General features: G+C 40.0%; 1 long non-coding RNA gene across 1 annotated transcript in view; it reads right to left on the bottom strand.

Moving 5' to 3' along the window:
* LOC138848526 (uncharacterized) overlaps positions 1-20,965 on the bottom strand; it is a 66,130-nt gene that overhangs the window by 32,778 nt on the left and 12,387 nt on the right. The window contains exon 2 of the long non-coding RNA XR_011386393.1: positions 1,375-1,497. This is a non-coding gene — a long non-coding RNA (uncharacterized lncRNA). The remainder of the gene's footprint in view (positions 1-1,374; positions 1,498-20,965) is intronic.

Raw genomic sequence — 20,965 nt, 5'->3', positions numbered from 1 at the left:
ATGAACTGCAAATGGGCATGAAAGGAATTTGTGAGTGGTAGAAATGGCGTATTGGGTAAAGCCACCGCCTACAGTGCTGGCATCCCATATGGGCTCTGGTTTGTGTCCTGACTGCTCCACTTCAGATACAGCTCTCTGCAATGGTGTGGAAAAGCAGGAGGAAATGGCCCAAGTCCCTGGGCCACTGCACCCACATGGGAGACCCAGAAGAAGCTCCTGGCTCCTGGCTTCAGATTGACACAGCTCCGGCCATGCACATGTCCATTTGGTGAGTGAACCAGCAGATGGAAATCCCTCCCCCATTTCTGCCTCTGGTTCTCTGTAACTCTGCTTTTCAAATAAATGAGTAAATCTTATTAAAAAAAAAAAAAAAGAATTTTCGTGTTAGTTGTATAAACTGTATATACTAGAACTTTACTAAGAATCATTAAATTGCACTCAAACAATGGGTTCATTATACCTAAATCATGCTATTCTGTAAAAAATCATAATTGAGTATGTAAAATATAATGGTGCATCATGTAGTTTATGAAATAAATTAAAATTAGATATTCAAGAAAATAATATGAAGGTGAAGAGGAGAAAAGTTAAAAATATTATATTGTAAAGTTCTATTATGTAAAGCAATATAATATTATTTGAATGTAAACTTTTGTCATTTAAACCCTATATCCTAGACCCTAAAGGAACGACTAAAATAATAAAATTAAAAGTTATGTATAACTGGCCGGCGCCGTGGCTCAATAGGCTAATCCTCCACCTTGCGGCGCCGGCACACCGGGTTCTAGTCCCGGTTGGGGCGCCGGATTCTGTCCCGGTTGCCCCTCTTCCAGGCCAGCTCTCTGCTATGGCCAGGGAGTGCAGTGGAGGATGGCCCAGGTGCTTGGGCCCTGCACCCCATGGGAGACCAGGAAAAGCACCTGGATCCTGGCTCCTGCCATTGGATCAGCGCGGTGCGCCGGCTGCAGCGGCGGCCATTGGAGGGTGAACCAACGGCAAAAGGAAGACCTTTCTCTCTCTGTCTCTCTCTCTCACTGTCCACTCTGCCTGTCAAAAAAAAAAAAAAAGTTATGTATAACTCCCATCTAAGAGTGAACCAGGAGATAGAAGTGCTCTCTCTTTTTCTCTCTCTCTCTAACTCATTCAAATAAATAAATAAATCCTTAAAACATTTTAAATGTTCATAAAATGGAACTAAAATATGAGCTTATGTTGATGCAATACTAATTTTAAATTCATGTGCTTTCCATTATTATGCATTTTCTATAGTTATGAAAATGTCTTTTTGCCAAAAAATTGTACCAAAATAAACTCATACTTTTAACTCCACTTTTCATGAACTTTTTGAAGTTCCCTCCTGTATGTTTCACTTACCTCACTGTGCATTGTAGGACAGCCAGGACTGTTGCTCCTACCCAGGCAATTGATCCAACATCTGGGTTCCATTTGCTGCATGAGCACCTGCAGCTGTACTTCTATGTAGCTTCCTTGATTACACTACAGGGAAGAAAGGATTGCAAACTTTTAAGAATCAAATTTGGAAGATTACATCTATGACTGCATCCTATTTACCAGGACTGCTACTTGGTCTAAATGAAACTATACTGGATGATTGGAAATACTTCTTCTTTAACCTTCAATAAGATACGATAAGCATGGTGAACAAATAAAATCTACATGCAGACAGTAAGTATCTTTCAATATAATATTCTGGAACCCATAGCTTTTATCACTCAGAACATAGTAAATAGTCTCTTTTGCCCACCTTTGCAATTTCAATAATGAATTTTCTCCTGAGTAAGCTTACAATTACAATATATTTTTAAAGATTTATTTATTTATTTGAAAGTCAGAGTTACACAGAGAGATGAGGAGAGGCAGAGAGAGGTCTTCCATCTGCTGGTTCACCCCCCACCCCCAAGTTGGTCACAATGACTGGAGTTGCACCGATTCAAAACCAGGAGCCAGGGGAGAGGAGCTTCTTCCAGGTCTCCCATGTGGGTGCAGGGGCCCAAGGACTTGGGCCATCCTTCACTGCTTGTTTAAGCCATAGCAGCGCGCTGGATCAGAAAGGGAGCAGCCAAGAGTTGAACTGGCATCCTTATGGGATGCTGGCAGTGCAGGCGGTGGCTTTACCCACTATGCCACAGCACCAGCCACACAATACATTTTTTTAAAAAGGACTTTGGTCAGGTTATTGAGACGGCAGTTAAAATGCCACTTTGGATACTGCATGCTGTACTGGAGTGCCTGGTTTGAGTCCCAGCTCCTTTGCTTTCTATCCCACTTCCTGATAAAGTACACCCTGGGAGGCTGCAGGTGATGACTCAAGCACTAGATCTTTGCCAATCATGTGAAAGACTGAGAGGATTTCCTGTTCCTGACTTCACTCTGTGTCTGTCCTGCTTGTTGAGGATATTTGGGGTGTTAATTAGCTGACAGAAGATCTCTGTCTCTCTTCTATCTCTCTGTCTCTGCCTTTATAAAACAAGTAAAAATAAATTAAAATTAAGGCAAAATACTAATTATGCATGCTATAATAGAATGTAATTTTTTTAAAAAAATTAACAAAACCCTTGAGACCAGAAACCATAAATGAAGGGGCAGAACTAAAAGTGGAGCTTAATTGTATCAGTGAATTCACTCTGACTGTCTAGGTCCTTTGTGTGTGGCCTCACTCTCCTCATCTACACTAGCACAGGTGTCCTCTTTGGGTGACCCACCCAGCCAGAACAAGCACAACAGCTTACAGAAGTCCTCGAGAAGGATCCATCAGTAAGGGGCAATTCATGACGTTAAAGCCTCAGATCTGAGATTAAGTAACATAATATTTGAGGTAGAAGTAGATTTTAATGGATGAGTTGTTTTAAGATATGATTTGGAAATGCGAGATTTTGATCAAATGCTGTAAGAAATTTAAAAAGTGAAAACTCCAGAAGCACTGGAGACCTCTATGAGACATATTAAATGTTCAATCAACTGAAAATCATGTACTTGTGCTTCAGTAGGGAATATTCTGGTTCTTAAATTGTTCATAATTTCTCATTTTAGCCTGTCAATGTGTGTTGTACTTTGCAATCAAGTAATCAAGTTTCCTTTCTTCATCTTGGTAGAATAAGCAACATCGAAAGGATTATGGTTTTTAGTTGTGTTTCCACTGAAGATTCCTTTCCATCAAATTCCTCCCATCTTGAATATGCTCTCTGTATATCAGTATGTGATATTTTTTTTGACAGAGTTAGACAGTGAGAGAGAGAGAGACAGAGAAAGGTCTTCCTTCCCTTGGTTCACCCTCCAAATGGCCACTATGGCCAGCGCACTGCGCTGATCTGAAGCCAGGACCAGGTGCTTCCTCCTGGTCTCCCACGTGGGTGCAGGGCCCAACCAACTTGAGCCATCCTCCACTGCCTTCCTGGGCCACAGCAGAGAGCTAGAATGGAAGAGGAACAACTGGGACAGAATCTGATGCCTGAACCAGGACTAGAATCCAAGGCACCAGCGCCACAGGCAAAGGATTAGCCTAGTGAGCCGTGGCGCTGGCCCCATTGCCCATTTTCTGTCATTTAGTGTTCCACATTTCCATTAAGATTTTACTGATGTGCTAGAAACAAAGGCGAGCTGTTTCAAAGCCTCTCCCATTCTCTTCTTTTCATATTGATTCTCTTATTATGTCTTTTAATATTTAATCTATCCTCAAAATATCTTTGATATAGGAAGACAAATCATTTTAAGTTCAAGTTAAAAATGTTTGACAGGAAGAGTGTGTGTATATGCAATAAGTGTATCACACATTGTATTGCTACAAGAGTGGTTCTGCCAGATAAAATACAAGATACCCTAATACTGTGTGGAACACAGTTATACTAAAATTTATGCTGTTTAACTGATTTTAAATTTAACTAAGAGTTCCATCTTTCTTTATATATGACCATCTTAACTGAAAGACATAAAACTTCTCAAATTAAATAATGAGATGATGACACATTGTCCATTATGGTTATTCCCCTTCTGTAACCAAGGATGTGAAGTTACTTTGATACTATATAAATTTCTACTTCCATCACACATTTAACCGAGCCGGCGCTGTGGCTCAATAGGCTAATCCTCTGCCTTGCAGCGCCGACACACCGGGTTCTAGTCCCAGTCGGGGTGCTGGATTCTGTCCCGGTTGCCCCTCTTCCAGGCCAGCTCTCTGCTGTGGCCTGGGAAGGCAGTGGAGGATGGCCCAGGTGCTTGGGCCCTGCACCCGTTTGGGAGACCAGGAGAAGCACCTGGCTCCCAGCTTTGGACCAGCACAGTGTGCCAGCTGCGGCAGCCATTGGAGGGTGAACCAACAGCAAAAAGGAAGACCTTTCTCTCTGTCTCTCTCTCTCACTGTCCACACTGCCTGTCAATAAAAAAAAAAAAAGGTGGGGAGCCAAGATGGCGGAATAGTGAGGGCGCGCACCGATAGTCCGGGAAAATTTAGTTTAATAAAAGGGGAGTTACAGTAGCCTCAGAAAAAAGAACCAGGAAAATATTGCAGAGGAAACTCTTCTGGATCGAGTGGCCGTGAATCGGAGGACCTACTGGGAGAAAAAGGTCGCCCACCGTGCGGAAGCCGAGCCGCGGGACCGAGCCGCGGGACCAAGCCGCGGGACCGAGCCGCGGAAGCTGCAGGGTCTGCACGCAAGGGCTCGAAGGGGAGTGCGTGCCTCACAGACAACAGCAGGGAGACTTGGGACGTCCAGGGCTCCGAGTCCACACATCGGCGCTGGAAGGGGAGCGGACCTGCGTGGAGAGCGTGGGAGCCCACAGTTCGGGACACCAGCGGCAGACTCAACACACCAGCGCTGGAACGCGAGGTGAGCCGAACCTCAATAGCCCGAGACACCGGCAGGCAAGCGGAGAGAGGAGACTAGAGGGAACGACCCCCGGGGGGGGGTGGAAAGTTCACCAGGCTAACTGGAAGAGAGAGAGAGAGAGAAAAAAAAAGGTGACTGGTACGGACACGGGTTTCTCTCTCTCCGCTCACCTCTCAAGGGCGAGCAAGACAAAGAGCAGGTGCCATCTTGGACATACGTCATAAGCAGAGCGACCTCAGGTCTGCACCGGCCCTGAGCCTAGCAGAAAAACCTGACTCTGCAGGCAAAGAGTTTCTGGAAAAGACCCGGGAGGCACAGGCAGTCAAAGCCAAAATCAACTATTGGGATTGCATCAAATTGAGAAGTTTCTGTACTGCAAAAGAAACAGTCAGAGAGTGAAGAGACAACCGACAGAATGGGAAAAAATATTTGCAAACTATGCAACAGATAAAGGGTTAATAACCAGAATCTACAAAGAGATCAAGAAACTCCACAAAAACAAAACCAACAACCCAATTAAGAGATGGGCCAAGGACCTCAATAGACATTTTTCAAAAGAGGAAATCCAAATGGCCAACAGGCACATGAAAAAATGTTCAAGGTCATTAGCAATCAGGGAAATGCTAATCAAAAGCACAATGAGGTTTCACCTCACCCCGGTTAGAATGGCTCACATACAGAAATCTACCAACAACAGATGCTGGTGAGGATGTGGGGAAAAAGGGACACTAACCCACTGTTGGTGGGAATGCAAACTGGTCAAGCCACTATGGAAGTCAGTCTGGAGATTCCTCAGAAACCTGAAGATAACCCTACCGTTCGACCCAGCCATCCCACTCCTTGGAATTTACCCAAAGGAATTTAAATTGGCAAACAAAAAAGCGGTCTGCAGCCTAATGTTTATTGCAGCTCAATTCACAATAGCTAAGACCTGGAACCGACCTAAATGCCCATCAACGGTAGACTGGATAAAGAAATTATGGGATATGTACTCTTTAGAATACTATACCGCAGTAAGAAACAACGAAATCCAGTCATTTGCAACAAAATGGAGGAATCTGGAACACATCATGCTGAGTGAAATAAGCCAATCCCAAAGGGACAAATACCATATGTTCTCCCTGATTGGTGACAACTGACTGAACACCAAAAAGGAAACCTCCTGAAGTGAAATGGACACTATGGGAAACGGTGACTTGATCAGCATAGCCCTGACTGTTAATGAACAACTTAATACATTATCCCTCTTAGTAGTTTTTTTGTCTGTTCTACTTCATACGACTGGTTTAATTCTGTAATTAATACACAGTTATTCTTAAGTGTTAAAAATTAACTGAAATGTGATCCCTGTTAAACATAAGAGTGGGAATAAGAGAGGGAAGAGATGTATAATTTGGGACATGCTCAAGCTGACTTGCCCCAAATGGTAGAGTTAGAAACATACCAGGGGATTCCAATTCAATCCCATCAAGGTGGCATGTACCAATGCCATCTCACTATTCCAAGTGATCAATTTCAGTTCACAATTGATCATAATGAAAGGACTAAGAGTCAAAGGGAGCACATAAACAAGTCTAGTACCTGCTAACACTAACCGATGGAATAAATAAAGGGGAGAGTGATCCAACATGGGAAGTGAGATACTCAGCAGACTCATAGAATGGCGGATGTCCTAAATAGCACTCTGGCCTCAGAATCAGCCCTAAAGGCATTCGGATCTGGCTGAAAAGCCCATGAGAGTATTTCAGGCATGGAAAGCCAAGACACTCTGGCAAAAGACCTCTGTGAGTGAGATCCCAGTGGAAAGAACAGGTCTTCAAAGAAGGAGGTACCTTTCTCTGAAGGGAGGAGAGAACCTCCACTTTGACTATGACCTTGTCTAAACAAGATAAGAATCGGAGAACTCAGAGGGCTTCCATAGCCTTGGAAACTCATGACTGGAGCATAGGGAGATTACTGATGCCATAGACAGGAGTGTCAATTGGTAAAGCTAACAACAGGAGTCACTGTGCACTTACTCCTCATGTAGGATCTCTGTCCTTAATGTGCTGTGCATTGAGATTTAATGCTATAACGAGTACTCAAACAATATATTTCACTTTGTGTTTCTATGGGGGTGCAAACTGTTGAAATGTTTACTTGATGTGTCCTAAACTGATCCTCTGTAAAAAAAAAAAAAAAAAAAAAAAAAAAGAAAGAAATTATCAGTTCCCAACTTGACTCTCACTGGGATTAAACATGACAATAGGTCTGATCTGATTTCATCATCATTTAAAAAAAATCATCTATTATTTTTCACTTTATGTTTCTGTGTGAGAGCAAACTGTTGAAACCCTTACTTAATGCATACTAAGCTGATCTTCTGTATATTAAGATAATCGAAAATGAATCTTGATGTGAATGGAAGCGGAGAGGGAGTGGGAAAGGGGAGGGTAGTGGGTGGGAGGGACGGTATGTGGGGGAAGCCATTGTAATCCATAAATCGTACCTTGGAAATTTATATTCATTATATAAATGTTAAAAAAAATAAATAAAGGTTCAATAGAGTGGTGTTAGCAAAAAAAAAAAAAAACATAATGACAGGAAGTAGCTTTCAGTAAGGAAGCTAGGAAGATTTCATTTAAGTTGAAGAATCAAAACAACATATTTAATGATCTTTATAAAAGAAAGAAAAATGTGGGAGTATAATCAAAGGATAAAAGATGATTAGGTTGGAAGATGAAGAAAAATGTAATCAATGTGATTATAGTCAATGACAATGACTATTGAGAAAATAGATTTAAAAAGTCCTACTTCTTAAAAATGTGCAAATTTATGTGTATGATAATAATTCACTTTATTAATCCAATGCAAAATACCTACATATTTCAAAACAATATGTATAATGCTACTTCAAAAACTTCACATGAAATGGATTTAATGATTTAGATTTAGAAAAAAACTTGAAATAGATGTATAGATATTTATAATACACATTTTCAATGTGTGTTTAAAGATTCTTTATATGAATGGATTAAAATTTTCTTGCACAAAAATAAACTTCTCTTTGAATTTCCTCCTCAAACTTTTTGAAATACTCATTGTATGTAATATGTGAATATATACTGTGTATATTTTAGATTTTATTAGTTTTTCAAGTAATTAAATAAAAATAAAATGAGAATTTACAGGTGAATTTCAAGCATAGAGATCTTTTTTATGTCTCTGGTGTTTTAAGGGACTACCTATCTCTTCGACACTGAGTAATTGCTGAGACCACATTAGGAGACCAATCTTGTTAAATGTACCATAATTAACTACCTAATCCATTTCTGATGGAAATTTGAATGTCCACCTCCCATTTTTTCCCTATTTATTTGTTGATTTATTGTCATTACAAGCAACATTGTATGAAACAAAATGTGCAGATGTGCTTGTGGTCTACTCCTTTTGTTCCCCTAGCATATATTCCTAGAAATGAAATTCCTGGATTAAATGGCATAATTAGTCCAATCTTTAATTACACAAGGCATCATATTCTTGGGAGTCCTAGTCATTGAGTTGTCGCAATTGGAGAAAAACTCAAGTAGTAATTTTTATTAATCCTGTCTTCCATCTTTCAATTAGTAACCATAGTTTAGAATTACTGATATTCCCAGATGACAAGGGAAGGTTTTCTTTTTAGCAGAACATTACTACAATAATATATATGTTCAGATAGCATTATAAAACAAATATTCTCTGAGGTTTATAGATATATGGTCTAGACAACAATAAGTGTAATTAATGTGCGGTTAAATGTTTTTTTTTAACTTTTATTTAATGAATATAAATTTCCAAAGTACGATTTATGGATTACAATGGCTTCCCCCACATACCGTCCCTCCCACCCACAACCCTCCCCTTTCCCACTCCCTCTCCCCTTCCATTCACATCAAGATTCATTTTCGATTATCTTAATATACAGAAGATCAGCTTAGTATACATTAAGTAAGGATTTCAACAGTTTGCTCCCACACAGAAACATAAAGTGAAAAATAATAGATGATTTTTTTTAAATGATGATGAAATCAGATCAGACCTATTGTCATGCTTAATCCCAGTGAGAGTCAAGTTGGGAACTGATAATTTCTTTCTTTCTTTTTTTTTTTTTTTTTTTACAGAGGATCAGTTTAGTATACATTAAGTAAAGATTTCAACAGTTTGCACCCCCATAGAAACACAAAGTGAAATATATTGTTTGAGTACTCATTATAGCATTAAATCTCAATGCACAGCACATTAAGGACAGAGATCCTACATGAGGAGTAAGTGCACAGTGACTCCTGTTGTTAGCTTTACCAATTGACACTCCTGTCTATGGCATCAGTAATCTCCCTATGCTCCAGTCATGAGTTTCCAAGGCTATGGAAGCCCTCTGAGTTCTCCGATTCTTATCTTGTTTAGACAAGGTCATAGTCAAAGTGGAGGTTCTCTCCTCCCTTCAGAGAAAGGTACCTCCTTCTTTGAAGACCTGTTCTTTCCACTGGGATCTCACTCACAGAGATCTTTTGCCAGAGTGTCTTGGCTTTCCATGCCTGAAATACTCTCATGGGCTTTTCAGCCAGATCCGAATGCCTTTAGGGCTGATTCTGAGGCCAGAGTGCTATTTAGGACATCCGCCATTCTATGAGTCTGCTGAGTATCTCACTTCCCATGTTGGATCACTCTCCCCTTTATTTATTCCATCGGTTAGTGTTAGCAGGTACTAGACTTGTTTATGTGCTCCCTTTGACTCTTAGTCCTTTCATTATGATCAATTGTGAACTGAAATTGATCACTTGGAATAGTGAGATGGCATTGGTACATGCCACCTTGATGGGATTGAATTGGAATCCCCTGGTATGTTTCTAACTCTACCATTTGGGGCAAGTCAGCTTGAGCATGTCCCAAATTATACATCTCTTCCCTTTCTTATTCCCACTCTTATGTTTAACAGGGATCACATTTCAGTTAATTTTTAACACTTAAGAATAACTGTGTATTAATTACAGAATTAAACCAGTCGTATGAAGTAGAACAGACAAAAAAACTACTAAGAGGGATAATGTATTAAGTTGTTCATTAACAGTCAGGGCTATGCTGATCAAGTCACCGTTTCCCATAGTGTCCATTTCACTTCAGGAGGTTTCCTTTTTGGTGTTCAGTCAGTTGTCACCAATCAGGGAGAACATATGGTATTTGTCCCTTTGGGATTGGCTTATTTCACTCAGCATGATGTGTTCCAGATTCCTCCATTTTGTTGCAAATGACTGGATTTCGTTGTTTCTTACTGCGGTATAGTATTCTAAAGAGTACATATCCCATAATTTCTTTATCCAGTCTACCGTTGATGGGCATTTAGGTCGGTTCCAGGTCTTAGCTATTGTGAATTGAGCTGCAATAAACATTAGGCTGCAGACCGCTTTTTTGTTTGCCAATTTAAATTCCTTTGGGTAAATTCCAAGGAGTGGGATGGCTGGGTCGAACGGTAGGGTTATCTTCAGGTTTCTGAGGAATCTCCAGACTGACTTCCATAGTGGCTTGACCAGTTTGCATTCCCACCAACAGTGGGTTAGTGTCCCTTTTTCCCCACATCCTCACCAGCATCTGTTGTTGGTAGATTTCTGTATGTGAGCCATTCTAACCGGGGTGAGGTGAAACCTCATTGTGCTTTTGATTAGCATTTCCCTGATTGCTAATGACCTTGAACATTTTTTCATGTGCCTGTTGGCCATTTGGATTTCCTCTTTTGAAAAATGTCTATTGAGGTCCTTGGCCCATCTCTTAATTGGGTTGTTGGTTTTGTTTTTGTGGAGTTTCTTGATCTCTTTGTAGATTCTGGTTATTAACCCTTTATCTGTTGCATAGTTTGCAAATATTTTTTCCCATTCTGTCGGTTGTCTCTTCACTCTCCTGACTGTTTCTTTTGCAGTACAGAAACTTCTCAATTTGATGCAATCCCAATAGTTGATTTTGGCTTTGACTGCCTGTGCCTCCTGGGTCTTTTCCAGAAACTCTTTGCCTGTGCCAATATCTTGAAGGGTTTCTCCAATGTTCTCTAGTAACTTGATGGTGTCAGGTCGTAGATTTAGGTCTTTAATCCATGTTGAGTGGATTTTTGTGTAAGGCGTAAGGTAGGGGTCTTGCTTCATGCTTCTGCACGTGGAAATCCAGTTTTCCCAGCACCATTTATTGAATAGACTGTCCTTGCTCCAGGAATTGGTTTTAGATCCTTGATCAAATATAAGTTGGCTGTAGATGTTTGGGTTGATTTCTGGTGTTTCAATTCTGTTCCATTGGTCTATCCATCTGTTTCTGTACCAGTACCATGCTGTTTTGATTACAACTGCCCTGTAGTATGTCCTGAAATCTGGTATTGAGATGCTTCCAGCTTTGTTTTTGTTGTACAAGATTGCTTTACCTATTTGAGGTCTCTTGTGCCTCCATATGAATTTCAGCACCAATTTTTCCTGATCTGAGAAGAAGGTCTTCGGTATCTTGATTGGTATTGCATTGAATTTATAAATTCCTTTTGGGAGAATGGACATTTTGATGATATTGATTCTTCCAATCCATGAGCATGGAAGATTTTTCCATTTCTTGGTATCCTCTTCTATTTCTTCCTTTAAGGTTTTGTAATTTTCATCGTAGAGATCTTTAACATCCTTGGTTAAGTTTATTCCAAGGTATTTGATTGTTTTTGTAGCTATTGTGAATGGGATTGATCTTAGAAGTTCTTCCTCAGCCATGGCATTGTCTGTGTATACAAAGGCTGTTGATTTTTGTGCATTGATTTTATACCCTGCTACTTTGCCAAAATCTTCTATGAGTTCCAACAGTCTCTTAGTAGAGTTCTTTGGGTCCCCTAAATAAAGAATCATGTCATCTGCAAAGAGGGATAGTTTGAGTTCTTCCTTCCCAATTTGTATCCCTTTAATTTCTTTTTCTTGCCTAATAGCTCTGGCTAGAACCTCCAGAACTATATTGAATAGCAGTGGTGAGAGTGGGCATTCCTGTCTGGTACCAGATCTCAGTGGAAATGCTTCCAACTTTTCCCCATTCAATAGGATGTTGGCTGTGGGTTTTTCATAGATTGCTTTGATTGTATTGAGGAATGTTCCTTCCAAACCCAGTTTGCTTAGAGTTTTCATCATGAACGGGTGTTGTATTTTATCAAATGCTTTCTCGGCATCTATTGAGATAATAATATGGTTTTTCTTCTGCAGTCTGTTAATGTGGTGTATCACATTGATTGTCTTGCGCACATTAAACCATCCCTGCATACCAGGGATAAATCCCACTTGGTCTGGGTGGATGATCTTTCTGATGTGTTGTTGCATTCTATTGGCGAGAATTTTATTGAGGATTTTTGCATCTATGTTCATCAGGGATATTGGTCTGTAATTCTCTTTCAGTGCTGCATCTTTTTCCGGCTTAGGAATTAAGGTGATGCTGGCTTCATAGAAAGAATTTGGGAGGATTCCCTCTTCTTCGATTGTTCTGAATAGTTTGAGAAGAATTGGAGTTAGTTCTTCTTTAAATGTCTGGTAGAATTCAGCAGTGAATCCATCTGCTCCTGGGCTTTTATTTGTTGGGAGGGCCTTTATTACTGTTTCAATTTCTGTCTCAGTTATGGGTCTGTTTAGGTTTTTGATGTCTTCCTGGTTCAATTTAGGTAGGTTGCATGTGTCCAGGAATCTATCCATTTCTGATAGGTTTCCCTGTTTGCTGGCATACAAGTCCTTGTAGTAATTTCTGATGATTCTTTTTATTTCTGTGGTGTCTGTTGTTACGTTTCCTTTTTCATCTCTGATTTTATTGATTTGGGTCTTTTCTCTTCTTTTTTTAGTTAGTTGGGCCAATGGGGTGTCAATTTTGTTTATTTTTTCAAAAAACCAGCTCCTCGTTTGGCTGATTTTTTGTAATGTTTTTCTTGATTCAATCCTGTTGATTTCTTCTCTGATTTTAATTATTTCTCTTCTCCTACTAGATTTGGGTCTGGTTTGCTGTAGGTTTTCTAGATCCTTGAGGTGAATTGAAAGCTCATCTATTTGGTGCCTTTCCAATGTCTTGATGTAGGCACCTATTGATATAAACTTTCCTCTTAACACTGCTTTTGCTGCGTCCCATAAGTTTTGGTATGTTGTGCTGTTATCCTCATTTACTTCCAGAAAGTTTTTGATTTCTCTTTTGATTTCTTCTATGACCCATTGTTCATTCAGGAGCATGTTGTTCAATCTCCATGTGTTTGCGTATGCTCTAGGGATTCCTGAGTTGCTAATTTCCAACTTCATTCCTTTATGGTCTGAGAAGCTGCATGGTATGATTCTAATTCTTTTGAATTTGCTGAGACTTGCTTTATGGCCTAGTATGTGGTCAATCCTAGAGAAGGTTCCATGTACTGCTGAGAGGAATGTAACGTCTTTAGCTGTAGGATTGAAAGTTCTGTACATATCTGTTAGATCCATTTGGGCTATAGTGTCGTTTAAATCTACTGTATCCTTGTTGATCTTCTGTCCTATTGATCTGTCTATTTCTGAGAGTGGAGTATTGAAGTCCCCAGTACTATTGTATTGGGGTCTAAGTCTCCCTTTAAGTCCGTTAACAAATCTTTTAGATAAACCGGTGCCCTGTAGTTAGGTGCATATACATTGATAATTGTTATATCTTCCTGTTGAATTGATCCCTTAATCATTATGTAGTGTCCCTCTTTGTCTCTCTTAACGGTTTTTGTGGTAAAGTTTATGGTGTCTGAAATTAAGATGGCTACACCCGCTCTTTTTTCATTTCTGTTGGCATGGTATATCTTTTTCCAGCCTTTCACTTTCAGTCTGTATGGATCTTTGTTGGAAAGATGTGTTTCTTGTAAGCAGCAAATAGATGGGTTTTGTTCCTTAACCCAATCAGCCAATCGGTGTCTTTTAACTGGACAGTTCAGGCCATTCACGTTCAATGTGACTAATGATAAGTGGTAACTTTGCCCTGCCATTTGCCAAAGATAAGTTCTAATATATGCTTTGAATTCCCTGTGATCTTTTGCTGTGAGGTTTCCTTCCTTGGTTTCCTTCCTTTACCTTCTTTCATATTGATGACCGTGTTTCTGTGTTTCTGTGTGTAACACATCTTTAAGCATCTTTTGCAGGGCTGGACGAGTGGCAACAAATTCTTTCAATTTCTGTTTGCTATGAAAAGTCTTTATTTCACCTTCATTCACAAATGATAGCTTTGCAGGATATAATATTCTGGGCTGGCAGTTTTTCTCTCTTCGTACCTGGGCTATATCTCGCCATTCCCTCCTAGCTTGTAGAGTTTCTGATGAGAAGTCAGCTGTGAGTCTGATTGGAGATCCTCTGAGAGTAATCTGACGTTTCTCTCTTGCACACTTTAGGATCTTTTCTTTATGTTTCACTGTGGAGAGTTTAATTACAACGTGTCGTGGTGAGGATCTCTTTTGGTCGTGTTTATTAGGGGTTCTGTGAGCTTCCTGTACTAGGATTTCTCTGTCCTTCTCCAAACCTGGGAAATTTTCTGCTAATATCTCACTAAAAAGGCCTTCTAATCCTTTCTCCCTCTCCATGCCTTCAGGAACTCCTAGAACCCGAATGTTGGGTTTTTTAATAGTATCCTGAAGATTCCCAGCAATATGTTTTAGATTCCTAATTTCCTCTTCTTTTCTTTGGTCTGACTGTATCCTTTCCTGTTCTCTGTCTTCTAAGTCCGATATTCTCTCTTCTGCTTCACCCATTCTGTTTGTAAGGCTCTCTATTGTGTTTTTCATTTGATCTATTGAATTCTTCACTTCAGTCACTATCCCAGTTTCCTGTTGTACTAGTTGTTTCGTTTCATTTTGATTCCTCCTTAATATTTCATTTTCACGAGAGAGATTTTCTATCTTGTCCATTAAGGATTTCTGTAGTTCAAGAATTTGTTTTTGAGAACTTCTTAATGTTCTTATCAATTTTTTGAGATCTGCTTCTTGCATTTCTTCTATGTCATCATCTTCATAATCTTGAATTGGGGTGTCTTTTTCATTTGAGGGCGTCATGGTGACTTCCTTGTTTTTATTACCTTGGTTTTTGTGTTTGTTATTTGGCATATTGGAGATATTTGGTTTCTTCACTGTGGTGCTTTTTCTTGTTATACTATGACTCTAGATTAAGTGGACTATCTGTTTTTGATGGAGCCTTAGGGCTTGAGATGGGTGTGGCCTGAGAGCTCTGTTTGGTGTGCCAAAGGTGACACTCCCAGGTTAGGCATGGTAAACCTCTCTCTCTCTCTCTCTCTCTCTTTTTTTTTTTTGATTCAAAAGGGAAGTTATTCTGCACAGCTGAACGAAGTTGGAGGTAGTTAGCAGGCAAATGATATACCCACAGGAGCCAGAGATCAGAAGCTCTTTCCCAAGGACCACACAGGGAATCTGTTCGGCCCTCAGGGTGGGCTCAAATTCTCCTTCAGTCTCCCACTGGGTTGCCAAAGTTACGAAATTGTAGCGTCTCTGGAGAGTGCTCACGTGAATTCCGTGAGTTCTCTCCCCCACCATCTCTTTTTTCAGTCTCAGTTCAGTAGCACCACAAAGTTACTAGGTCCTAATCTCCTGTTAATTTGTCCCGCCCAGAGTCAGGTTTTTCTGCTAGGCTCAGGGCCGGTGCAGAGCTGAGGTCGCTCTGCTTATGACGTATGTCCAAGATGGCGCCTGCTCTTTGTCTTGCTCGCCCTTGAGAGGTAAGCGGAGAGAGAGAAACCCGTGTCCGTACCAGTCACCTTTTTTTTTTTCCTCTCTCCTCCCCCCCCCCGGGGGTCGTTCCCTCTAGTCTCCTCTCTCCGCTTGCCTGCCGGTGTCTCGGGCTATTGAGGTTCGGCTCACCTCGCGTTCCAGCGCTGGTGTGTTGAGTCTGCCACTGGTGTCCCGAACTGTGGGCTCCCACGCTCTCCACGCAGGTCCGCTCCCCTTCCAGCGCCGATGTGTGGACTCGGAGCCCTGGACGTCCCAAGTCTCCCTGCTGTTGTCTGTGTGGCACGCACTCTCTTCGAGCACTGGCGCGCAGAGCCTGCAGCTTGCGCAGCTCGGTCCCGCGGCTCGGCTTCCGCGGCTCGGTCCCGCGGCTCGGCTTCCGCGCGGTGGGCGACCTTTTTCTCCCAGTAGGTCCTCCAATTCACGACCACTCAATCCAGAAGGGTTTCCTCTGCAATATTTTGGTTCTTTTTTCTGAGGCTACCATAACTCCCCTTTTATTAAACTAAATTTTCCCGGACTATCGGTGCGCGCCCTCACTATTCCGCCATCTTGGCTCCCAGCCCTGTCATTATGTTTTAAACTCAAATATTGCCCATACGTGAGTTTTTCAAACTATTCTCACTAAAGTAACCTTTGCCCCCTGTATTAAGGCCTATCCATTATTTTATTTTTTCTCCAGAGCATTTTAAAAGTTAAATATTGTTACATAAAGATATAATTTGTACAACCATCTTCACATACGCTCTGTGAGAGTGGAGATTTGCCATTCAGGATACTTCATTAAATAGAAAAATCAGGTATGTGGATCTCATTAGCCTCAACACAATTTGGCAATTAACTAAGAGCCCCATAAAGAAAAAAAAGAACTGACAGAGCAGTCCAGATGGTTCAGATGTTTTCAATAGTAAAAATGGGGATATCTACCTTAGGATGTCTGGAAAATTTTACCTGCTTTTCTAGATGAAATCAGGAGAGACATGGCTCTGTGAGGATGTGATAGATTTTGAGGAGCCACAGCTCTTTTCCAGACATGGAAGTAGCAGTTGATGTGCTGAGATTGCTAGGCAAGAGTACAGAAAAGGTGTCTAATTATTGAAGCACTAGTTTACCAATCATAACATATGGGTTGCAGAAATTGAGATACATGTAAGCCTGTGATGGTTGCAGGCACATGGGGGTAGAAACATGAGGAAGCAGACAGGGCCTGCATATACAGGGTTTTGAAATACACAAGGGAATAAAGAGAATGCAGATAAATCAGTGCCTGGAGATAATGTACAGCCTTAAATGATGATGTAAAAATAAAACACTGAAAATTAATCATTACATCTTCTTTGTCAAGAATCAAAAAATGTGACAGAATATTGAAAAAAAAAACCAAGAGGAAAAGATTACAGCAGATATCTATTAAGTGCCATATAAAGTACCACAAATAAACAAGGACGTGCTTTTTTAAGAAAAATGTTAGCAAAGCATTTAAGAAAAAAATGGAACAACATGTTTCATGAGTTAAAGGAAATCATCCTTTTCTAGAGATTATAAGCTTTTACCAAGATATAAGGAGAAATGTATGAAAACCTTAGGAGTAAAAACATGACTACAGAGTTCAAAATTCACTGTATTTTGAAAATCAACTTTCCAAAACAAAAGTACAAAATAGCAAAACTCCTATATAAACTAAATAAGTTGAATCACATTTTGAAAACTCCAACCAATCATGAAAAAAGTCTCACAAGTCTAAATTTCAGGTACAGACTTAGAGAATTCCCAAAACTTTCAAAAAGTAACATATAAATTACATTTCCCAGACATATTCAAAGTGGAAATAAGCAGAGAATTTTTAAAAATTTCTTTTGGGAAACCATCTTTACATTAAAGATGATGCAAATGAACCAGAACTTACTTTTTTTAAGCATCCCTTTCATAAACACAGCTACAAGTAACTTAAGCAAAATATCAATATAATAAAAGAAATCACTTAAGAAAACATATCAATAGCAAGCAAGATGTAATAGAAATATAACAGTGGTTAAGATTTCCATGCAAGGCATCCAGGTAGTAAACAATAAAAGAAAATCACATGATTTTGTAGATTATATGTTGAAATGCATTGAGTAAAGTTCAGCATCTAGTAAAAAATAAAACTGCTAGCAGAATAGGAAAAAAAGTCAGTGACTCCATTGCATGATCAAGAGCAAAAGGAACCTACAACAAGCTACATAACTAATACACAATTATTGAAAGATTTTTTTCCTAGGAGTAAACTTAGACAATGCTTGCACTTTCTCTCTTCAACTTTCTACTGCAAGAGTAGTCATGGAAATAATACAGCAAGAGGCAAACATAAGTTGTAAGGATAAACTTCTATGTAACAAAACATGAATGCATTGCATGATGTTTGTATGCAGATAATCGATAAAAATCTAGAAACAAATATAACTGATAATGAGATTACTAGGAAGATCATAAAATTCACTCATTATTATGAATCTGGAAGAAACAAATAAAAATAATATTAAAGCCATATGATTATCTCAATTGATGCAGAGAAAGCATTTGATAAAATTCAACACCCTTTCATGATGAAAACTCTAAGCAAATTGGGTATAGAAGGAACATTCCTCAATATAATCAAAGCAATTTATAAAAAACCCACAGCCAGCATCCTATTGAATGGGGAAAAGTTGGAAGCATTTCCACTGAAATCTGGCACCAGGCAGGGATGCCCACTCTCACCACTGCTATTTAACATAGTTCTGGAAGTTTTAGCCAGAGCCATCAGACAAGAAAAAGAAATCAAAGGAATACAAATCAAGAAGGAAGAAGTCAAACTATCCCTCTTTGCAGACGATATGATTCTGTACTTAGAGGATCCAAAGAACTCTACTAAGAGACTATTGGAACTCATAGAGGAGTTTGGCAAAGTGGCAGGATATAAAATCAATGCACAAAAATCAACAGCCTTTGTATACACAAGCAATGCCATGACTGAGAAAGAGCTGCTAAGATCAATCCCATTCACAATAGCTACAAAAACAATCAGATACCTTGGAATAAACTTAACCAAGGACGTTAAAGATCTCTACGATGAAAACTACAAAACCTTAAAGAAAGAAATAGAAGAGGATACCAAAAAATGGAAAAATCTTCCATGCTCATGGATTGGAAGAATCAACATCATCAAAATGTCCATTCTCCCAAAAGCAATTTATAGATTCAATGCAATCCCAATCAAGATACCAAAGACCTTCTTCGCAGATCTAGAAAAAATGATGCTGAAATTCATATGGAGGCACAAGAGACCTCGAATAGCTAAAGCAATCTTGTACAACAAAAACAAAGCCGGAGGCATCACAATACCAGACTTCAGGACATACTACAGGGCAGTTGTAATCAAAACAGCATGGTACTGGTACAGAAACAGATGGATAGACCAATGGAACAGAATTGAAACACCAGAAATCAACCCAAACATCTACAGCCAACTTATATTTGATCAAGGATCTAAAACTAATTCCTGGAGCAAGGACAGTCTATTCAATAAATGGTGCTGGGAAAACTGGATTTCCACGTGCAGAAGCATGAAGCAAGACCCCTACCTTACACCTTACACAAAAATCCACTCAACGTGGATTAAAGACCTAAATCTACGTCCTAACACCATTAAGTTATTAGAGAACATTGGAGAAACCCTTCAAGATATTGGCACAGGCAAAGAATTTCTGGAAAAGACCCGGGAGGCACAGACAGTCAAAGCCAAAATCAACTATTGGGATTGCATCAAATTGAGAAGTTTCTGTACTGCAAAAGAAACAGTCAGGAGAGTGAAAAGACAACCGACAGAATGGGAAAAATATTTGCAAACTATGCAACAGATAAAGGGTTAATAACCAGAATCTACAAAGAGATCAAGAAACTCCACAAAAACAAAACCAACAACCCACTGAAGAGATGGGCCAAGGACTTCAATAGACATTTTTCAAAAGAGGAAATCCAAATGGCCAACAGGCACATGAAAAAATGTTCAAGGTCACTAGCAATCAGGGAAATGCAAATCAAAACCACAATGAGGTTTCACCTCACCCCGGTTAGAATGGCTCACATACAGAAATCTACCAACAACAGATGCTGGCGAGGATGTGGGGAAAAAGGGACACTAACCCACTGTTGGTGGGAATGCAAACTGGTCAAGCCACTATGGAAATCAGTCTGGAGATTCCTCAGAAACCTGAAGATAACCCTACCGTTCGACCCAGCCATCCCACTCCTTGGAATTTACCCAAAGGAGTTTAAATTGATAAACAAAAAAGCAGTCTGCACCCTAATGTTTATTGCAGCACAATTCACAATAGCCAAGACCTGGAACCAACCTAAATGCCCATCAACGGTAGACTGGATAAAGAAATTATGGGATATGTATTCTTTAGAGTACTATACCGCAGTAAGAAACAACGAAATCCAGTCATTTGCAACAAAATGGAGGAATCTGGAACACATCATGCTGAGTGAAGTAAGCCAGTCCCAAAGGGACAAATACCATATGTTCTCCCTGATCGGTGACAACTGATGAACACCAAAAAGGAAACTCCTGAAGTGAAATGGACACTATGAGAAATGGTGACTTGATCAGCATAGCCCTGACTGCTAATGGACAACTTAATACATTATCCCTCATAGTATTTTTTTTTGTCTGTTCTACTTAATATGACTGGTTTAATTCTGTAATTATCACACAGTTATTCTTAAGTGTTGAAAATTAACTGAAATGTGATCCCTGTTAAACATAAGAGTGGGAATAAGAGAGGGAAGAGATGTATAATTTGGGGCATGCTCGGGCTGACTTGCCCCAATTGGTAGAGTTGGAAACATACCAGGGGATTCCAATTCAATCCCATCAAGGTGGCATGTGCCAATGCCATCTCACTACTCCAAGTGATCAATTTCAGTTCACAATTGATCATAATGAAAGGACTAAGAGTCAAAGGGAGCACATAAACAAGTCTAGTATCTGCTAACACCAACCGATAGAATAAATAAAGGGGAGAGTGATCCAACATGGGAAGTGAGATACTCAGCAGACTCATAGAATGGCGGATGTCCTAAACAGCACTCTGGCCCCAGAATCAGCCCTAAAGGCATTCGGATCTGGCTGAAAAGCCCATGAGAGTATTTCAGGCATGGAAAGCCAAGACACTCTGGCAAAAAGATCTCTGTGAGTGAGATCCCAGTGGAAAGAACAGGTCTTTAAAGAGGGAGGTGCCTTTCTCTGAAGGGAGGAGAGAACCTCCACTTTGACTATGACCATGTCTAAACAAGATAAGAGTCGGAGAACTCAAGGGGCTTCCATAGCCTTGGAAATTCATAACTGGTGCATAGGGAGATTACT

The sequence above is a fragment of the Oryctolagus cuniculus genome, chromosome 2, assembly GCF_964237555.1.
Source record: "Oryctolagus cuniculus chromosome 2, mOryCun1.1, whole genome shotgun sequence".
Classification (NCBI taxonomy): Eukaryota; Metazoa; Chordata; class Mammalia; order Lagomorpha; family Leporidae; genus Oryctolagus; species Oryctolagus cuniculus.
This window is presented reverse-complemented; position numbering and strand designations above follow the sequence as displayed.